We start from the raw sequence: 17,156 nt of genomic DNA, 5'->3' as shown, positions 1-17,156 counted from the left end.
TCTTTCTTTCTTTCTTTCTTTCTTTCTTTCTTTCCTTTCTTTCTTTCCTTTCTTTCTTTCCTTTCTTTCTTTCCTTTCTTTCTTTCCTTTCTTTCTTTCCTTTCTTTCTTTCCTTTCTTTCTTTCCTTTCTTTCTTTCCTTTCTTTCTTTCCTTTCTTTCTTTCCTTTCTTTCTTTCCTTTCTTTCCTTTCCTTTCCTTTCTTTCCTTTCTTTCTTTCCTTTCTTTCTTTCCTTTCTTTCTTTCCTTTCTTTCTTTCCTTTCTTTCTTTCCTTTCTTTCTTTCCTTTCTTTCTTTCTTTCTTTCCTTTCTTTCTTTCCTTTCTTTCTTTCCTTTCTTTCTTTCCTTTCTTTCTTTCTTTCTTTCTTTCTTTCTTTCTTTCTTTCTTTCTTTCTTTCTTTCTTTCTTTCTTTCTTTCTTCTTTTTCTTTCCACTGCATAATATTCTGTTGTATAAATGTGTCCCAGATTTTTTTATCCATTCATCTACTAATGGGCACCTGGGCTGTTTTCAGAGCTTGGCTATTATAAATAACACTGCTAATAGAGGTGCATATATTCTTTCTGATTTGTGTTTCGGGATTCTTAGGATATATTCCCAGAAAAGGGATTGCTGGGTCAAAAGGCAGCTCTTCTTTAAATTTTTTGAGGAAACTCCATACTATTTGTCATAATGACTGCATCAGTCTGTATTCACACCAGTATTGCATGAGGGTTCTCTTTGCTTCACATCCTTGCTGACACTTGTTTGTTGATTTATTGATGACAGCTTTTCTTATAGGTGTTAGATGATATCCCATGTGGTTTTAATTCACTTCTCTCTGGTGATTAGTAATGTTGAACCTCTTTTCATATGTCTATTGGCCATCTGTATGTCCCTCCTTGGAGAAGTATCTGTTCAGATCCTTTGCACACGTTTTAATCAGATTGTTTGTCTTTCTGGTATTGAGTTGTATAAGTTCTTCATATATTTTGGAAATTAACCCCTTATCAGATATATCATTGGCAAATAAAGCTCTCCAGGTAATGCCAATACTCAGATAAGTTTGAGAAGCACTACTTTACCTATACCTGACTCTTAATTGAATCCTTCTGGATAGGTTGTTCACACCTGATGTCCCTGTTCTCTGAAACCTCTCTCCACCTGGCTCTCCCTGTTGAACCTCCACCTTGTTGACTCAATCCAACCTTCAGATAGGAGCTTCTACTGGAAAATTATTCTTGGTTGTGTAAATTACTTCAGGCTTTACTACTGTTTATGTCCTCATTAGTATTTCCTTTATTTTAACTGGTATTGCAATCAATTGTAAATATTGCTTTTTTATTTTTTAATTTATTTTTTCAATTATAAATTGAATAGAAACATAAATAAAATAATACATGAGGAATGCATGATTTAATTAATACCAAGTTCTCATATATCCTTCCATTCTTTTTTGTTTTTAAAGCAAGATAAGGCAGAAACATCTTTCCACTCAATACCTCTTTTTCCCTCCATCCTTTCACAAAGATAATTGCTGTTCAGATTTTGGTGTGTATCTTTGACATCCATATTCATACATTTATAATATTTATGTTAAATTATATAAGTATTGCTTTAAAGGTTTATATAATATTTATTGCTTGTATCATTTGCTACCTGCTTTTTTCAGTAAATATATTATTAATTACAATTATGCATGTTGATACATGTATATTTTTTCCATTAAAATTGCTGTATAGGAATCCATTTCATAAACATAAGATAATTTTTTTCATTTTTCTATGAATGGACATTTTTAATATTTACTCTTACATGAAATGCTACATACAATAAGACTCTTTGAACAAGTTTGTATGTGTGTATATGTGTAAACATGTTGGAATCTTTCTAGAATATATGAGTTTCTTATGTGTAGGATTCTTGAACCTTTCTTTACTAAAATTCACAAGAACTTGTTCTTCAAAAAGCTTGTGGGCTTCCCAAAATTAAATAAGTAGACAAAATCTAACAAAATGTGTATAATGTCTACATGAAAAAAACTACAAAATTCTGATGAAAGAAAACAAAGTAAATAAACGAAGAATTATTTAAAGTTCATGGATAAGAAGACTCAATATTTCAAGATCTCAATTCTTCTCAACTTGATCTACTTATGAACATAATTGTAGCAGGGAGTTCAGGGCTCCTGGATCTGAGGGCCACTGTCCAGAGCCACCTGAGGTGGGAGTGGGGCTCTGAATCCCACAGAGCCTATCCAGGGGTCACGGATGGGGGAATGAACACAAGTCATCGCAAACGTTTCTCTGTTTGCCAGGATAGGGGAAAGGGCGCTTCTCTCTAGTGGAGAAGCCCACCAAGCCCTTTTGTCCAAAGGCTTTTACTGAAAAAGTTATCAATGGGGCTAAGTAATCAGAATGTGCAGGTAATGTCATTGTATCAGTATGTTAATGTTTACAGAGAATAGATGATGTTTTGAAGAAAACAAATGGCAGGAACACACTGATTTACATGGGTCCAAGAGGAGACTAGTACACATGAGAGCATAAACATGAGAGCGCCAAAGGATTTGGGTCAGGGTCTGTGAAAAATGTAAATTTCCTTCCCAGCATGAGCTGGCTGTCATAGCTTTTGAGGGAGGAAAAAAAAAATCATACTTTAAAGAATTTACTTCTAGGCCTGATTTCCCCTGGGACCCGCAAGATCCAGTTTTGGACTGTCTACAGTATTGTTTTGAGCCTAAGCCAGGTCGGGGGAGGGAGCCACCAAGAGACAAGGAGACTTCTTTCAGATGGAATGAGGACTCCGGCCATATTGAAGCCGAGCCTAGGGGTGTGGTCCTTTTTGCCCTTTCTCCATGTCTCTCAAGTTTGTGTCCTACTGCCTATTTCGTCTGTGCCTGGCTTAGGTTGTCCCTTCTATTGAGGGATCTCACCAATCACTGACTACCAAACATCACAGGGCCAAGCAGGGTGATGTGAGGGAGGCAGGGGCGCAGCCTCTGCCAGGGACAGGATTCATCTCCTCAATGGCCTGTTTTCCCAAGGCCTCCTTGATTATTTCCAGCCTTGGGGCCCTCTCACCTGTCGGCAAGGCTACAGTTTCTGAAACCAAACAGGGCATTTCCCAACACATAATCCCGATCGAAATCCCAGCAAGTCATTTCATGGATATTGACACTTTGGTTCTAAAATTTACATGGAGAGGCAAAGAACCCAGAACAGCCAACTCAGTGTTGAAAGGGAGCAAAGTTGGAGGTCTGATGCTGTCTGATTTCTTACTATAAAACTACAGTAATCAACACAGTGTGGTAATGGTAAAAGAACAGACAAATAGATGAATGAAGCACAATAAAAAGTCCGCATAAGGACCCTCAGAAATACTATAGTCAACTGATGTTTGGATAAGAAGCAATGGCAATAAGTAGAGCAAAGAACTGGGCATTCATATGCAAAAAAATAAATGTAGACATGCACCTTATACCCTTTATAAAAATTAACTCAAAATGTATCATATAACTAAACTTAAAACACAAAATCATAAAATTTGCAGAAGATAACATACAAGAAACTCTAGATGACTTTGGGTATGACAAGGGCTTTAAGATACAACACCAAGGCCATAATCCATGTAAAAAATAATTGATTAGCTACACTTCACTAAAATGAAAAATTTTTGCTCTGTGAAAGATGATATCAAGTGAATGAGAGGGCAAGCCACAGACTGAATGAAAACATTTGCAAAAGATACATCTGATAAAGAACTATTATCCAAAATATAAAAAAGAAACTCAACAACAAGAAAATGAACAACTGGATTAAAAAATGACCAAAGGCCTTAGCAGACACCTCACCAAAGAAGATATACAGATGGCAGTTAAACATATTAAAAGATGTTTGACATCATATCATTTCCATATCTTTCAAATATATTTTATAACATTATAATTACATTTCTTAAACATGTGTTGTTAAATTTATTCTTCAGCACTGTAAAATAGTTGTGGCTTTTGAATGCATTTTTTTAGTAAGCTGTTATTGCTGTATAGAAATAGTATTAATACTTATATGCTGTTTTTATAACTATCAATCTGACCAGACTCTTTTTTAATGTTAAGAATTGTCATTAGATTCAACTGATTATCTGCAAATAATATTTTTTCTTCTTTTCCATTACTTATAAGTTTTATTTATTCTTTGCATTGACAATGACCTTCAACAAAATTTTGATTAGATGGAATGATAGCATGCACCTTACTTTATTACTAAATTCAGAGAATGACTCTAAATTTTATGGTAAAATCTGAAGTTTGTTGTAGTTACAGCAAAGAAAATTCCATCTATATTTAATTTGCTAGAATGTTTAAAATTGCAAGTACAGGTAAAATCTAATCCAGAGTTTTTACTGCATTGATTACAATATAGTATTTTTCTCCCTCCGTCAGTTCATGTGATGAGTTCCAGCTACTGATTTTCTTTTCAAAATTTTACATGTAATAATAAAATATTTCAAATATTCAGAAAATACCAACGTTATATAATAATATTGATGAATAATATTTTGCCATCTTTAAATGACAGTTTTATAGAGAAACAATGCTCTGTAAATACATCTGAGACTTTTCATCCTTTCCTCCTTCCCCAGCCTGCCTTTGTTGTCTACCAATCACCAATGTATCTTATACTTTTACTGGATATACATGTGTTTATACACAATGTTAATTCACATAAAAGGGTCACTCTGTATGTCCTTTTTTTGACTTATGTTTTCTCCATCAATATTCTATTTTTGATTTATTCTATTTTGAGATTTATTTATTAATATATTTTTGAGATTTATAGGGATACATAAACATATATGCTTTCTTTGTTTACTTTTATTTTTCTATATTATTCCATTATGTGTTTAAGCCTGTGTTTATTTATATGCTTGCTGACAAATAGTTTGATTATTTAATTTCTTTTCTATCACAAAGAGTACTATAATAAATATCCTAGTGTATGTTTACTTATTTACATGTGCAGGATTTTAGCCAAGGATACATTCCTGAACACCAAATTGCTGTGTTATAGAATATGGGCATCTTTAATTTTATTAAGTGCTGACTTTATGCTCTCCAAAATGGTTGTAGTGATTTTACTCCTACCACCATTTTATAATAGCTCCATTTTATCATGTTGATATCTGTACTTATAAACAGATTTAAGCTTTTGCATATGGAATGGCTGTAAAATATTGCATCCTTTTAATTAATTTTTCTCTGGTTCCTATGGGAAACCTACAGTAAGCTTTTATGTTACAAACCTATGGAAAGGTTAACTTTTGGTTCAAATGATGAGAGATTTTTGCTTTCTCTCCTATTCAATTAAAGACAGGCTTAAAAAATTCTCTTGAGTCTTATTTCTAATATACCTTTAATGTGAGGGGATAGCCATTTAGTCAAACAGCTTGAAGATGGGTCTCCCAACTGTCTCACTGTCTTGCCTTTCTTCACCGTATGTATCATTAGTTCATTAAAATATAACCTCCAAGTCGCCTGAGTGTAGCAAATGTCCCAAAATAGAAGCCAGTTTAAGGGAACAGTTACCTTTTTTGGTGTGCTGCTTTTACTCTCTTTGAGGCCTCTGAGTATTTCTTCATTCAGGGTCACTGCTATTCAATATGAAGTTTGAAATTTAAAAAAAGTTAATAAGCATATTTAGTCTTTTCAGAGGGCACACTGACAGAAGTAGACTACTTATTCTTTGCCTGCCTTGCTAAACTATAACTTCTGTTAGAAAGGGCTCCCTTGTCTGCATGGTTTGTCATTCCAGGTAGCACCCAACACTGTTCTGGGCATATAGAAAACTATCAATAAACACCTGGTTAAAAAAAATGCTGAATGAAATAGGAAATGTAGCATGGGGAGAAATAAAATCTCAAATTATTGAAAAAATTATTGGAAAGAGAAGTTTATCTGAAATAAAAGTAAATTTTAGTAGGAAATCAATGACTTTTATTGTCAATAATTTCTGTTACTTCCTGATGAATTAACTTGACTTGCATGGAAAGCCCAGAGTGACATGGAATAAGCAAACATTCTTTAAGTAGAAGATCATAGTTTAAGTCCTACTTCTGATAGTCTCTGTTTCTGTAATCCTGACTGATTATTTAATATATCTGAGTCTCAGTTTCTTTTTTTCTTTTTTAAAGATTTTATTTATTTTTAGAGAAAAGGAGGAAGAAAGAGGGAGAGAAACATCAATCTGTGGTTGCCTCTTGGGCGCCCCCAACTGGGGACCTAGCCTGCAACCCAGGCATGTGCCCTGACTGGGAATTGAACCAGCAACCCTTTGGTTCACAGACCAGCACTCAATCCACTGAGCCACACCAGCCCGGGCATCAGTTTCTTAATGTCTAATGTATAAATGTACATTAAAAAACAAACATTAAAATAACAGGTGAATTTTACCAAAAAATGTCTGTAGAGCTGCTGCAGTGTTGTCTAAGAAGCAGTGACTGATCAGAATTTCATGACTTGCATTAAGCTCATTTCTATTATAAATATCAGGAGAAAATGAGATTCCTAAATGTTATTTTCCCCTTAGAAAATCATGAGTGATCACTACCATTTCTCTTTTGTGGAAACAGCATATTATTGTCATTGATTTTGCATTTAGAGTTATTTTTAAGTAATTTTACAAGTACAGATATGAGAGTTTTCCATTTGTAGTACTAATAGAATTTCTGTATAAGCAAAATTAACTAAATGGAGAATAGTAGGTTCTGAATGTAAGTGATTTATCTTTTTTTCCAAATAAGATGGGATATACATTCACAAATGTTTCTGTCAAGGAAATATTTATAATAAGTTGGTAGGAGTACCTCCATTTAACAGATTTTTTTTTCACACGCTACTACCTGTAAAATGATATGAATAGGTTCCTGTGAAGAATTTGCTTTCTGCTCTGGAAGGAGATAGAAAGCCTGGGGGATAAGCCAATTTAAAATAAAGTAAAATATAATAAGGAAGAAATAGGATAAGTGCCAAAGAGAAGTATAATTAAATGTGCCAGAGGCTATAAGGCCCACATGCAGCTTGAACATGGGTATGAATGATATATGAAATCTAGAAATATCTAGATTATATGGCATTTTAGCTCACCTTTCCTAAACCAAGAAACATTTTTTTGTGATTTAAGGTTATGCTGGAAAGGAGAGATGCTTAAAAGGATAAATTAAATTTTAGGTAGAAGAGAAGAAAGAATAAACTTAAGAATGCTGACCATATTTTGGAAATCAATCATTTAAATGATAAAGTATAGGGAACTAGTAATACTGTAGTAACGATGAGATAAAAAGGATTGTTGGAGAACAACTACAAATATTTAAGGAAGGAGACCTTCTAGTTTTTTGAAATGGTAAGTAATAATGCATAAGCTGAATTCTAGAAAATTTGTCTATTGTCAGGATAATAAATTAAATGGGTCAAAGTAGCCAGGCTAGATATAATAAGTTCTCCTCTGGGTACTAGCACTGAAAACCAACAGGCAGAGTAGGTGGAAGAGGCATGAGAGACAGAAACTACAAATGTTGGCCACAGACTGATTTTCAGGGTGAGGGAATAGGAGGTGTCAAAGATAATTACAAGGTTTCCAGGGAGAAGGCCAATAATGGGTAAATGGAAATGGAACTTGTCAAGAAGATGAGTTGCCTTTGGGCGGGAAGCACTGGGTGCTGTTTTGATTAGAGCTTAGATAAATTGAAATGACACGAAGTACAGAAATCATGATTTGGACCTGTGCTGTAAGCATCAAAAGTTACCTGACTCTTCCCAGATTAGCAGCTCCAGATTTTTAAAGTGCACAGGTAGAATTTAATACTCCTGAAAGACAATTCTTCTCAGAATTAAAATACCTTCAAATACCTGAGCCATAAGATTCCCAACTAATCTAAGCCATCAAGAATCCTACTGACTGACCAACTGACCAACTTCAGATCAAATAAGCTGAGACTAAGAGCCAGAAAACTACACCAAAGAACATCACAAGACAGACAGAAATACCCATTCTACTCCAACCGTCTTAATCCTTTGTTTCTTATATCATCCCACCAAGTTTCAAATAACATTTTAGAATGTTATCACGGTCTGTGGTTGTATTCAGATGTAATCATAGGAAATCATTGTTTTACAGAAGAAATATAACACATTTTAAGCTAATAGTTTATAAACTTCCCTATTCACAACTGAAACACCCCATTTTAAGTGGTAGAGATGATAATGGTATTATTACTTTTTATATTAAAAGGTATGTTATCATAGATAAATTGTTTGAAAACCAACAAAAGTATTTGGAAAAACTTAGGATTATGTAAGGAAGTCTTTTCATTGCAAATATCTATATCTATCTATCTATGAATCTATCTATACAGTTTTCTTAGAAAAAATCCAGGTTAATTTAAAAATTTGAGTCTTAGGAACCTGTTCATGTGTGGGCAATGTGAAAAGATTTGAAATCTCATTATATTAACCGCAGGTGATAAAAAACAAAACTGCAGGTGGATTGCTGCTTTCTCCTAAGATAATTGAAAACCTAGAAATATATACTTTTATTTAGTCAGTTAGAACATATCCAGGTTGGTTCATTGAGGGAAAATCAGAGGATATAGGGAAAGATACTTCTTCCAAAGAAACAATGTTCTCAACATTCACCAAGACAATTTTCTGATTACATGCTTTTTATCTTCCCATGAGCTAGAGAATATTTTATCTTGTGGGTTAATAAAAATTAAAGTTTCCCTTTCTTTTGTCCATTTTTTCTACCTTCATCCTTTCTAGAGCATCTGTATATTTCAGTTGTCATTTGTGCCCTCTTTCTCCACTTCCCTGGACTTCTGTATTATTTAAAAGTTCAGAATACAGTCCATCTTCTTCATTAATGTTCTGTGCTCCTTCATATGTCATATCGTGGCACCTCCATCAGTCAATGGTGATTAAAATCATAAAAGAGATGAATATTTCTAATCACTCAGCCTACAGCTTGGGCAGCTGTCACTCAAGTGATTGGTAACACCTGTTAGTTTGTTGGGCAAAGATATCTTACACAATGGTATTTGAAGTTTAACATAGAACATGTCAGGGCAACTATGTTCTGTTCAATAGCAATTCTGTATTAATATTAAAGAAACAATCAGGAATTTATTGTGAACACTATTTAAGATAAGATGTAAAAAATAATTGTCTTCCACCTTCAGGCACAACAATTCAGGACAATAAGACACTCAATTCAACACACACAAATATTAATTCAGAAGTAGCAGTTAAATAGCAGTAGCCATTCTGTCAAACACAATGCAAAAAGGAGTGTCATTGACATTAAAATTGATATAAACTATATTTAAAATGAATTTTAAATAAAGTACATGAGCACAGCATGGGAGTAAGAACCCTGATATATGAGAGTACACCTTTCTATGTAAACTGTCAGTGGCCAAGGGACAGCACAGGACAAGAACAATATCCAGAAGACACAATATTCCAAGGAAAAATCCAGATAAAAATGGAGAACAGGAATGTTAGTCACAGCAGGGCTCTTCTGAGATGGCCTCCATGTTGATATCAGAACACCTGTGTATATGTTTGTTCTGTGAAAATTAGTTAATGATAGCTGAATAGCAAAATGTGGAAAGATCTCATCATGACATTAAAAAAAAAGAAAACATCTTTATGCCTTGCCATAGATATCGTGACTAAATGGCCCTTGTCAGTCCAATGTAGTCCAGATTTCTGTGTTGAGATTAGATAACGCTGGGTGAATTGCATTCATCACAGAATGTTGCTTTATCACAGCACAAAATTCTGTTTGAAAACAAAACTTACTTCAAGTGTGGATTACAGGAAAACCCAGGTAATACACACAAAATGTTAATTTTTAAAAATAAGAGGGAGGGAGCACTAAAAAGTATGCAAGTTATACTTACAGACCTAAAATAATTCAGATAGCTTTTAGATTAGAAAAAAAGGCTAAAATATTAAGTTATTACTTTCCTCAAACAATTATGATTTTTATTGTTACATTATAAACTTTATTTCTTCAAATATTTGATTATTTAGTTTTTACTTAGTTCTCTCCATTAGGCATTTTTCACAATTTCTTTAATCATTTGTTCCAGAGTGTACTCACCTTCTATTTGGAATGCTACAGTACTTCCAAACACCTGTTGGTTACAGGGCCTAAATGCTATATCCATTTGCAAAGTTTTCCTAGCTATCTGCTCTATCTGTTCATGTAAGGGACCTCAAATCTTTTGTTAAACACTGTCAGAGATAATAAATAATCAAATATATTTAGGTCATTTTTGAATTTTAATTCACCCTTTATATTATTCTCCTCAGCTAAATCATTGCCCTTTAAATTAAATTCTTCAAAGCTAATCACAGGCAGTGCCCTCGGCGATCCCCCAGATCTGTCTCTTGCTTCAACAGTGTTTAGACAGAAGAGACCCAGGGATGCCCTCTCTTCCCGCCTCCGACAACTCTCCAACTTCTTTTCCAGTCACCACCTGCAGAACCACCTCAGCCATCCTCAGCCTCCAAGGCCAGCCAACACTATTTTTTGACCTAACTCCTTATCGCCAACCACCCACCAGATTCCAAATTCAGAAACTAGGAATTATGGAACACATAAACTTAATTCAGAATTATTCTACTGAGGTGGAAGCTGTTTTGACCATCTGATCAACCTGCATCTGCAGGCCTCCTACACCTACCTCTGTCTGGGCTTCTATCTGGACCTGGACAATGTGACTCTGGAGGGCTTGGGACACTTCTGCGTATTGGCTGAGGAGTGTCCAAAGTCTCTTAAAGAGGCAAGCCCGGTGCAGTGGCCATGCCCTGTTCCAGGATGTGCAGAAGCCGTCCAAAATGAGTGGAATAAAACTCAGGACACCATGGAAGCCACCATGGCCTTGGAAAAGAACCTGAACCAGGCCCTTTTGGATCTGCATGCCTTGGGTCTACCCACACAGACCCTTATCTCTGTGACTTCCTAGAGAACCACGTTCTGGATGAGCAGGTGAAATTCATCAAGAAGATGGGCAAACACCTGACTAACCTCTGCAGGTTGGCCTGACCCCAGGCTGGGCTAGGTGAGTATCTCTTTGAAAGGCTCACCCTTAAGCATGACTAGGAGCCTCTGGAGCCCAGAAGCCTTGGATAGGCCCCTCTGCATCCCCTCGTGTCTTACTTTTGCCTGAGCCTCTCCCTGAAACCACTAGGCTTCCTTTTAACCACCCTGGAGCCCTCTCCCATGCATTGGGCCAAAAGGAAACAATAACACGTTTTGCAGAAAAAAAGAAAAGCTAATCAAATTTCCCCAACTATTCCCAAGTTACTACTTGTAGACTATTAATTTTTCCCTTCCTTCTTTCGATAAGTGTTTATTGAGCATTTGCTATGTTCTTAAAATCTTCCTAAATACAAGTGATACAAAGATGACTGCAATATAATACCTTGCCTCAAGGAACATATAACCAAATATAAAACATCCAAATTTTGCACAATGCAAATATTGAACAATATCCTTTGTGAAACTAGGAATTATGGAATACGTAAACCAGATGATGTTATGGAAACGTAAATTCAGATGATGTTAGTTAGCCAAATTTAATAAGATGAGTAGGGAGGTAGTAATGGAAGTCAAACCTTGGCAAGATCATTGAAGATGTTAATATGTTTTGTTAAATAAGAAAAGTGAACAACTTGTCTGTATTTGGAAGGATGAGGTAATTCAAAATACAATGAAAGATTTGACAGGATACCTTACTGGGGGAATCAGAGAGAACATTGTGTTAGGAAAAGGGCCAAAATCATAATTCTGAAGACAGCAGTTGTCCATTAGCCCAAAAAGACCTAAAGCTTCAATAGAGAGTTCTTTTGGGTTCTTTGTTTTCAAACTAACTCAGTAATTCTGTCAGGAGCAAAAAACTTTTAAAACATATTATCATCTCTGTGAGCACATTACAGATACAGCTCTCAGAAATTAAGACCAGTCACCTAACCCCTGCAGTATGCAGTCTCCTGTCTTCTAGAAAGCATTTCAAAAACAAGAAATTAAGTGACCTCTCTTGAGAGCTCAGTTTCTTAAGTTCACCTCATTTTAATTCATACACATGATTAGTCTGTGAAACAGCATACTAAGCTATGTGGAGGAAGAAAAATCAGAAATACACACACTTCCCTAGACAGCTGCCAATCCAGCACTTCCCTTTAAAGTAGTTGTAGATGCATATCCATGGTAAAAACAATCTTTTCTTGGGCCAATAAACACAGGAAATAACAAAATGGAAATGGGGAAAATTACTTAATAGCCACGGTTGGAAAAAAAATGAAGCTTTTGTTTTTAGTGTTGACAAAAGTACAAATAAAATAGATCAGAGTAGTTTCTGTACATTTCCCTCCACTGGATTGAATAATTTGTAACTACTATTTCAAATAAAAATGATGTAAAAATATAGACAATCGTATAAGTTGTTATATGTTTACTAAATATTTTAAAATCTCAACTTATACAGCACTATATAGAATACCTGCTCACTTTAGATTATATAAATCTTAATCTCTTTATTTTATAAATATAAATATATGTAAAAATATAATATGATTGTATGGAAGCATTTTTGGTAGTGTATGGATAGATACACTGTTTTTAAAATTTTCAGCAAATATATGAATAAATGGCTTATTTCTTTGTGATTAAACAACCGCTTGCTCTTGGAAGAATAGCTCCTCTGAAGAGAGCTCAGCATATGCCTAAAATTTTCAATTTATTACCAGAGTTATGATACCGCTATCATAATAAATGATGAGATTAAAAATACATGCTAGATATTTGGCATGCAAAGGAGAAAACTTATGCCAAAGTGTTCATTTGAAAACTATGTTTTCTTAAATTGGAATTTGATTTACGAAGCCTCATTTATAATGTGCACTAAATTCTTGAAAAATGAAACTAAAAACAAAACAAAAATATGTAATATTGGCCATGATCTCAATTGACCTCTTTATTTAGAACTGAAATTTTTTGATTCATTAATGTAACCTATTGATTATATAACATTGATTATATATACATATTAACACATATTAAAGAAATATTATGATTTATTCAAAAGTAATATAATTGAAAAGGTATCCCTTTTAGGAATTGGAAGTCTTGAAGAATACTAACTATAATTGTAACATTGAATATAAGAGTTCTAAAATACTGGTAAAGAAGTTCTCTTTGGGTCAATTACATTTCTTCCTACTGCTACTCACAAATGTTTAAACACTTTCAACATTCCTCAGAAGCCTGGCACACCAAATGGAAATTCAAGTTCCATATGTGGGTATGACTGCAGGTGTTAAATTGCTACAGCTTAGGATCACTTTTATACCTCAGGCCACTTATTCTTTATATTCCACATACTGAAGCAAATAATGCATGTGGAGAAATACGTGCTTTATATTTGTCACAGCTTGATGGAAGAGAGGTCTTGAGCCACGTGTGGCAAGGGGGATTCGTCGACTCAGGAGAAGTCTTCTGTGAAGAAAAAGTGTTAGTATTGACAAAGTCTGAGACCCAGGCCCACTGGAAAACTAAAACCATGAACTCAGGGAAGAGCCACCGGAGGGCTGAAGCTGAGAAGTCCCAGATGGTAAATGTGGGCACTAGAGATATGTCTAAGAAGAAGCAGATGGCCACATAGCAAGAGCAAAAATCTATAAGCAATAAATCTAGACAAAGAAGGTAATTCATGGAAAATGAATTAGGTAGCTGAACAGAGGAAGAAAGACAAAGAGAGTGCATTCGGGAGAAAAGCAAGATGTGTGTGCATAGGCTGAATCCCTACTCTGCTATGTACAAGCTGGATCACCATGGGCACTCTCTCTCTCAATTTCATCATCTATTAAACAGAGCTAAAAACTAATGGGATTGTTGGAGGAATTAAATGAGTTAATATTTGTGAAGTTGCGAAGTTGCTTTGAAAACTGATAACCTCTATACATATGATATTTATTTTCAGGTCAACACAAGTTTCTTAATTGAGATGAAAGAATTTATGCTAAAAAACTAACTTTATCTGCTATCTTTCTGAGGTAGGGGTAGCTGATTAATTTTTAAATTAAGATTTTATTTTGAGATAATTGTGGTTTCATATGCAGTTATAAAAAATAGTTCAGAGAAATTTCACATAATTTTTACCCAGTTTCTCCTTAAGGTAACATCTTTCAAAACTATACTACTATAGAACAACCAGTATATTAACAATGATACATTCAAGATACAGAACATATCCATCACCACATGGACTCTTGGTGTTGTCCTTTTATAGTCATAGCCACCTCCTTTCTAAAATACACCCCACCCCCATTCCTGACCCCTGGCAATCATTAATCTGTTCTCCATTTCTATAATTTGTTATCTAGAAAATATTACATAAATGGCATGTGGTTGCCTTTTTCCACTCAGCATTTGGTGCAACAAGAACTCTCATTCATTGCTGGTGGAAATGCAAAATGGTCTAGCCAGTTTGGAATACAGTTGGACAGTTTCCTATAAAACTGAATATACTATTACTATATAATCCAGGAATTGCACTCCTTGGTATTTACCCAAATAAATATTGAAAGCTTACACTCCCCAAATACCTGAACATGGATGTTTATAGATGCTTTTTTCATAATTGCCATACTATGGAAACAAAGAAGGTATCCTTCACTAGGGTAATGAATAAATAAGCTGTGGTACATTCAGATAATGGAATATTATTTAGTGCTAAAAATAAATGAGCTATCAAGACTTGAAAAGACATGGAGAACCTTAAATGCATTTTAAGTGAAAGAAGCCAATCTAAAAGGCTGCATACTTTATCATTCCAACTATACGACTTTCTGGAAAAAGCAAAACTACAGAAACAGTAAAAAGACCAGTGGTTGCCAGGGGTTGTGTGTGTGTATGACTAGCTTCATGTGGAATATTAATTAGATATGTGAACAGAAGTAGAAAAACAAAGGGAGTGCATTTGTGAGAAAAGCAAGATGTCACTGCCACTACCCTGGTAAAAGTGGGGCACTGAGCACACTGACAGTTTGCAGACTATTGGAGTGGAAGTTCAGCCCCCAGTTCACATGCGCTTGAAGGTCGAAGTGGGGCACTGATTCTCAGCACCTCATTGCCCCTAAGTTGAGGTATAAGATCAGTTCCCTGCTAGGCCCTGTGTGGGCACTAGAGAGGGTGCACATGGAGGCCTGCCTCACACTACTTCTGTAGTGCTGCTGTCCACTTAGCTCCCACTTGTCCATCTGAAACAAGAGAAAGGGAAGGGGAAGTAGTATGCCCAATAGCGCTGCCTCCTACTACCTCTTTTGGCCTTTTCGTTCCAGTGGGGGTTCAGCTGGAGATGCCTGAATTGATAGCTCCCTAGTGGGCCCAGTTGACACAAGGGGTGGGAATCCAATATCTCTCTTCACATCATTTTATTCTGCCTCATTGATGCAGAAAAGGGATGAAGGCTCACCTCCCCTTCAGTCCCTGCTGACCAGAGCAGATGAGGAGTAGTGCCCATGAGCTTGCCTTCAGAACACTTTGTCAATTTTGTTACAGCGAGGTGTGTGGGAGTTGACACAAGTAGTGCCACTGCAGAATGCTTACCAATCCTGACTTGCACCGTGGCCTTCTTCAGCCTCAGTGATGTCAGATCTAGTAGAGACTCAGCTCCCCAGTGGGACCCCCTTATACTACAGAGGGGGCATGTGTGAAGCCCATTATTAAGCCTCATTGTGGCTGGGTCTTTGTGCGGGCTCACACTGCCAGAGGATGCACTGAATTGGAGCACTGCCTGCTCCTACTAGGTGGAAAATGGAAGACCAGCTTCCATCTGTGTGTGGCTAATCAGCTGGGGGATTAGGGCAATACCACCTGCTCCCATCGGGAAGAGTAGGAGTGCGAGACTGACTGCCCCCATCCCCACTGAAACTGGTGTGTGTGTGTGTGTGCGCGCGTCAATTTTTGTCTGTGTTGAGCTGAAGCTGGGCACGTACTGCAAAAAGGTTTTCTATTGTTAGGCTACTCTTCTCCTCGTCCTTTAGCTAAAGAAGACAGGTTTTTCTTTGAATTTTTTCTGTCTGTGCCTTTTGGCAGTTCCAGGTTGTAAACTTCAGTGATGGGCTCCTCCCAGATACATATGAGGCAATAAGGCAACTGAGAATTCATCAGCTTGCCATTCAGGAAGTCCTGAGGTTCTAGACTTTCTGGTTTTTAGTGTCTTGCTATATTTGGTTTTGTGCTACAACAGGGATTTTCAGTTGTAAGAGTGAGTATCTAGAAGGAATGGGACTACTGTATCTTGGTAGAAACAATAGTTTTACTTTTAAGAACAAAATTTGAAACTCCTTTCTGTATAAAAGTTTCAAATTTACACATAATATTCTCAATGCCCAAATGTCATCTGTATTCAAAGTTTATGGGAGCACCTTTTGATTGCCATTAGCTTTAATAGTCCATCTTTGACTACTGCTTATACTTTACTCTGACATTTAGATTCATTCCCTTTTGATCTTTCAATGTTAAGTAGCCTTTGGAATGTTTTCTTCATAAACCACCATAGATTTCCTAATAGTTGAAACCTGGGATTTTTATCAAACTCTTTCATTTTCAACTGTAGATTTAAAATTTTATTTATTTATTTTTAGATAGAGGTGAAAGAGGGAGAGAAACATCAATGTGTGGTTGCCTCTCCCACGCCCCCTACTGTGAACCTGGCCCACAACCCAGGCATGTGCCCTGACTGGGAATCCAACTGGTGACCCTTTGGTTCTCAGGTTGGCACTCAGTCCACTGAGCCACACCAACCAGGGCTCAACTCTAGATTTAAAGTACCAATTTGTCATCACCTATGATTATTGTTCTCTTATATAGATTCATGTTAAATTAATACATTTTGATGTTAAAATGGAAATATAAAGAGAAAAATATGTTAATGCTTCACATGTTTTTATTAAAATATCCTACCAATATATTTACTATTTTATTTCTAACAAACAAGTTCATTTTAAAATAGAAAAATGTAACATGGTGTATAGAAATTTCATAAAATTTTTTCTTCTAAATAAATGGGTAATTGATCCATGAAGTAGGTGGCTACTTTTTTTTTTTTA

General features: G+C 35.6%; 1 pseudogene; it reads left to right on the top strand.

Annotated features, from left to right (window-relative positions):
- Positions 1-10,466: 10,466 nt before the first annotated feature.
- LOC129074515 (ferritin light chain-like) lies at positions 10,467-11,145 on the top strand (annotated as a pseudogene).
- The last annotated feature ends 6,011 nt before the right edge of the window (positions 11,146-17,156 follow it).

The sequence above is a fragment of the Pteronotus mesoamericanus genome, unplaced genomic scaffold (assembly GCF_021234165.1).
Source record: "Pteronotus mesoamericanus isolate MK-2021 breed Mesoamerican mustached bat unplaced genomic scaffold, CSHL_Meso_final contig_50, whole genome shotgun sequence".
NCBI classification, from domain to species: domain Eukaryota; kingdom Metazoa; phylum Chordata; class Mammalia; order Chiroptera; family Mormoopidae; genus Pteronotus; species Pteronotus mesoamericanus.
The sequence above is the reverse complement of the archived record's forward strand: the minus strand, read 5'-3'. Positions and strand labels throughout refer to the sequence as shown.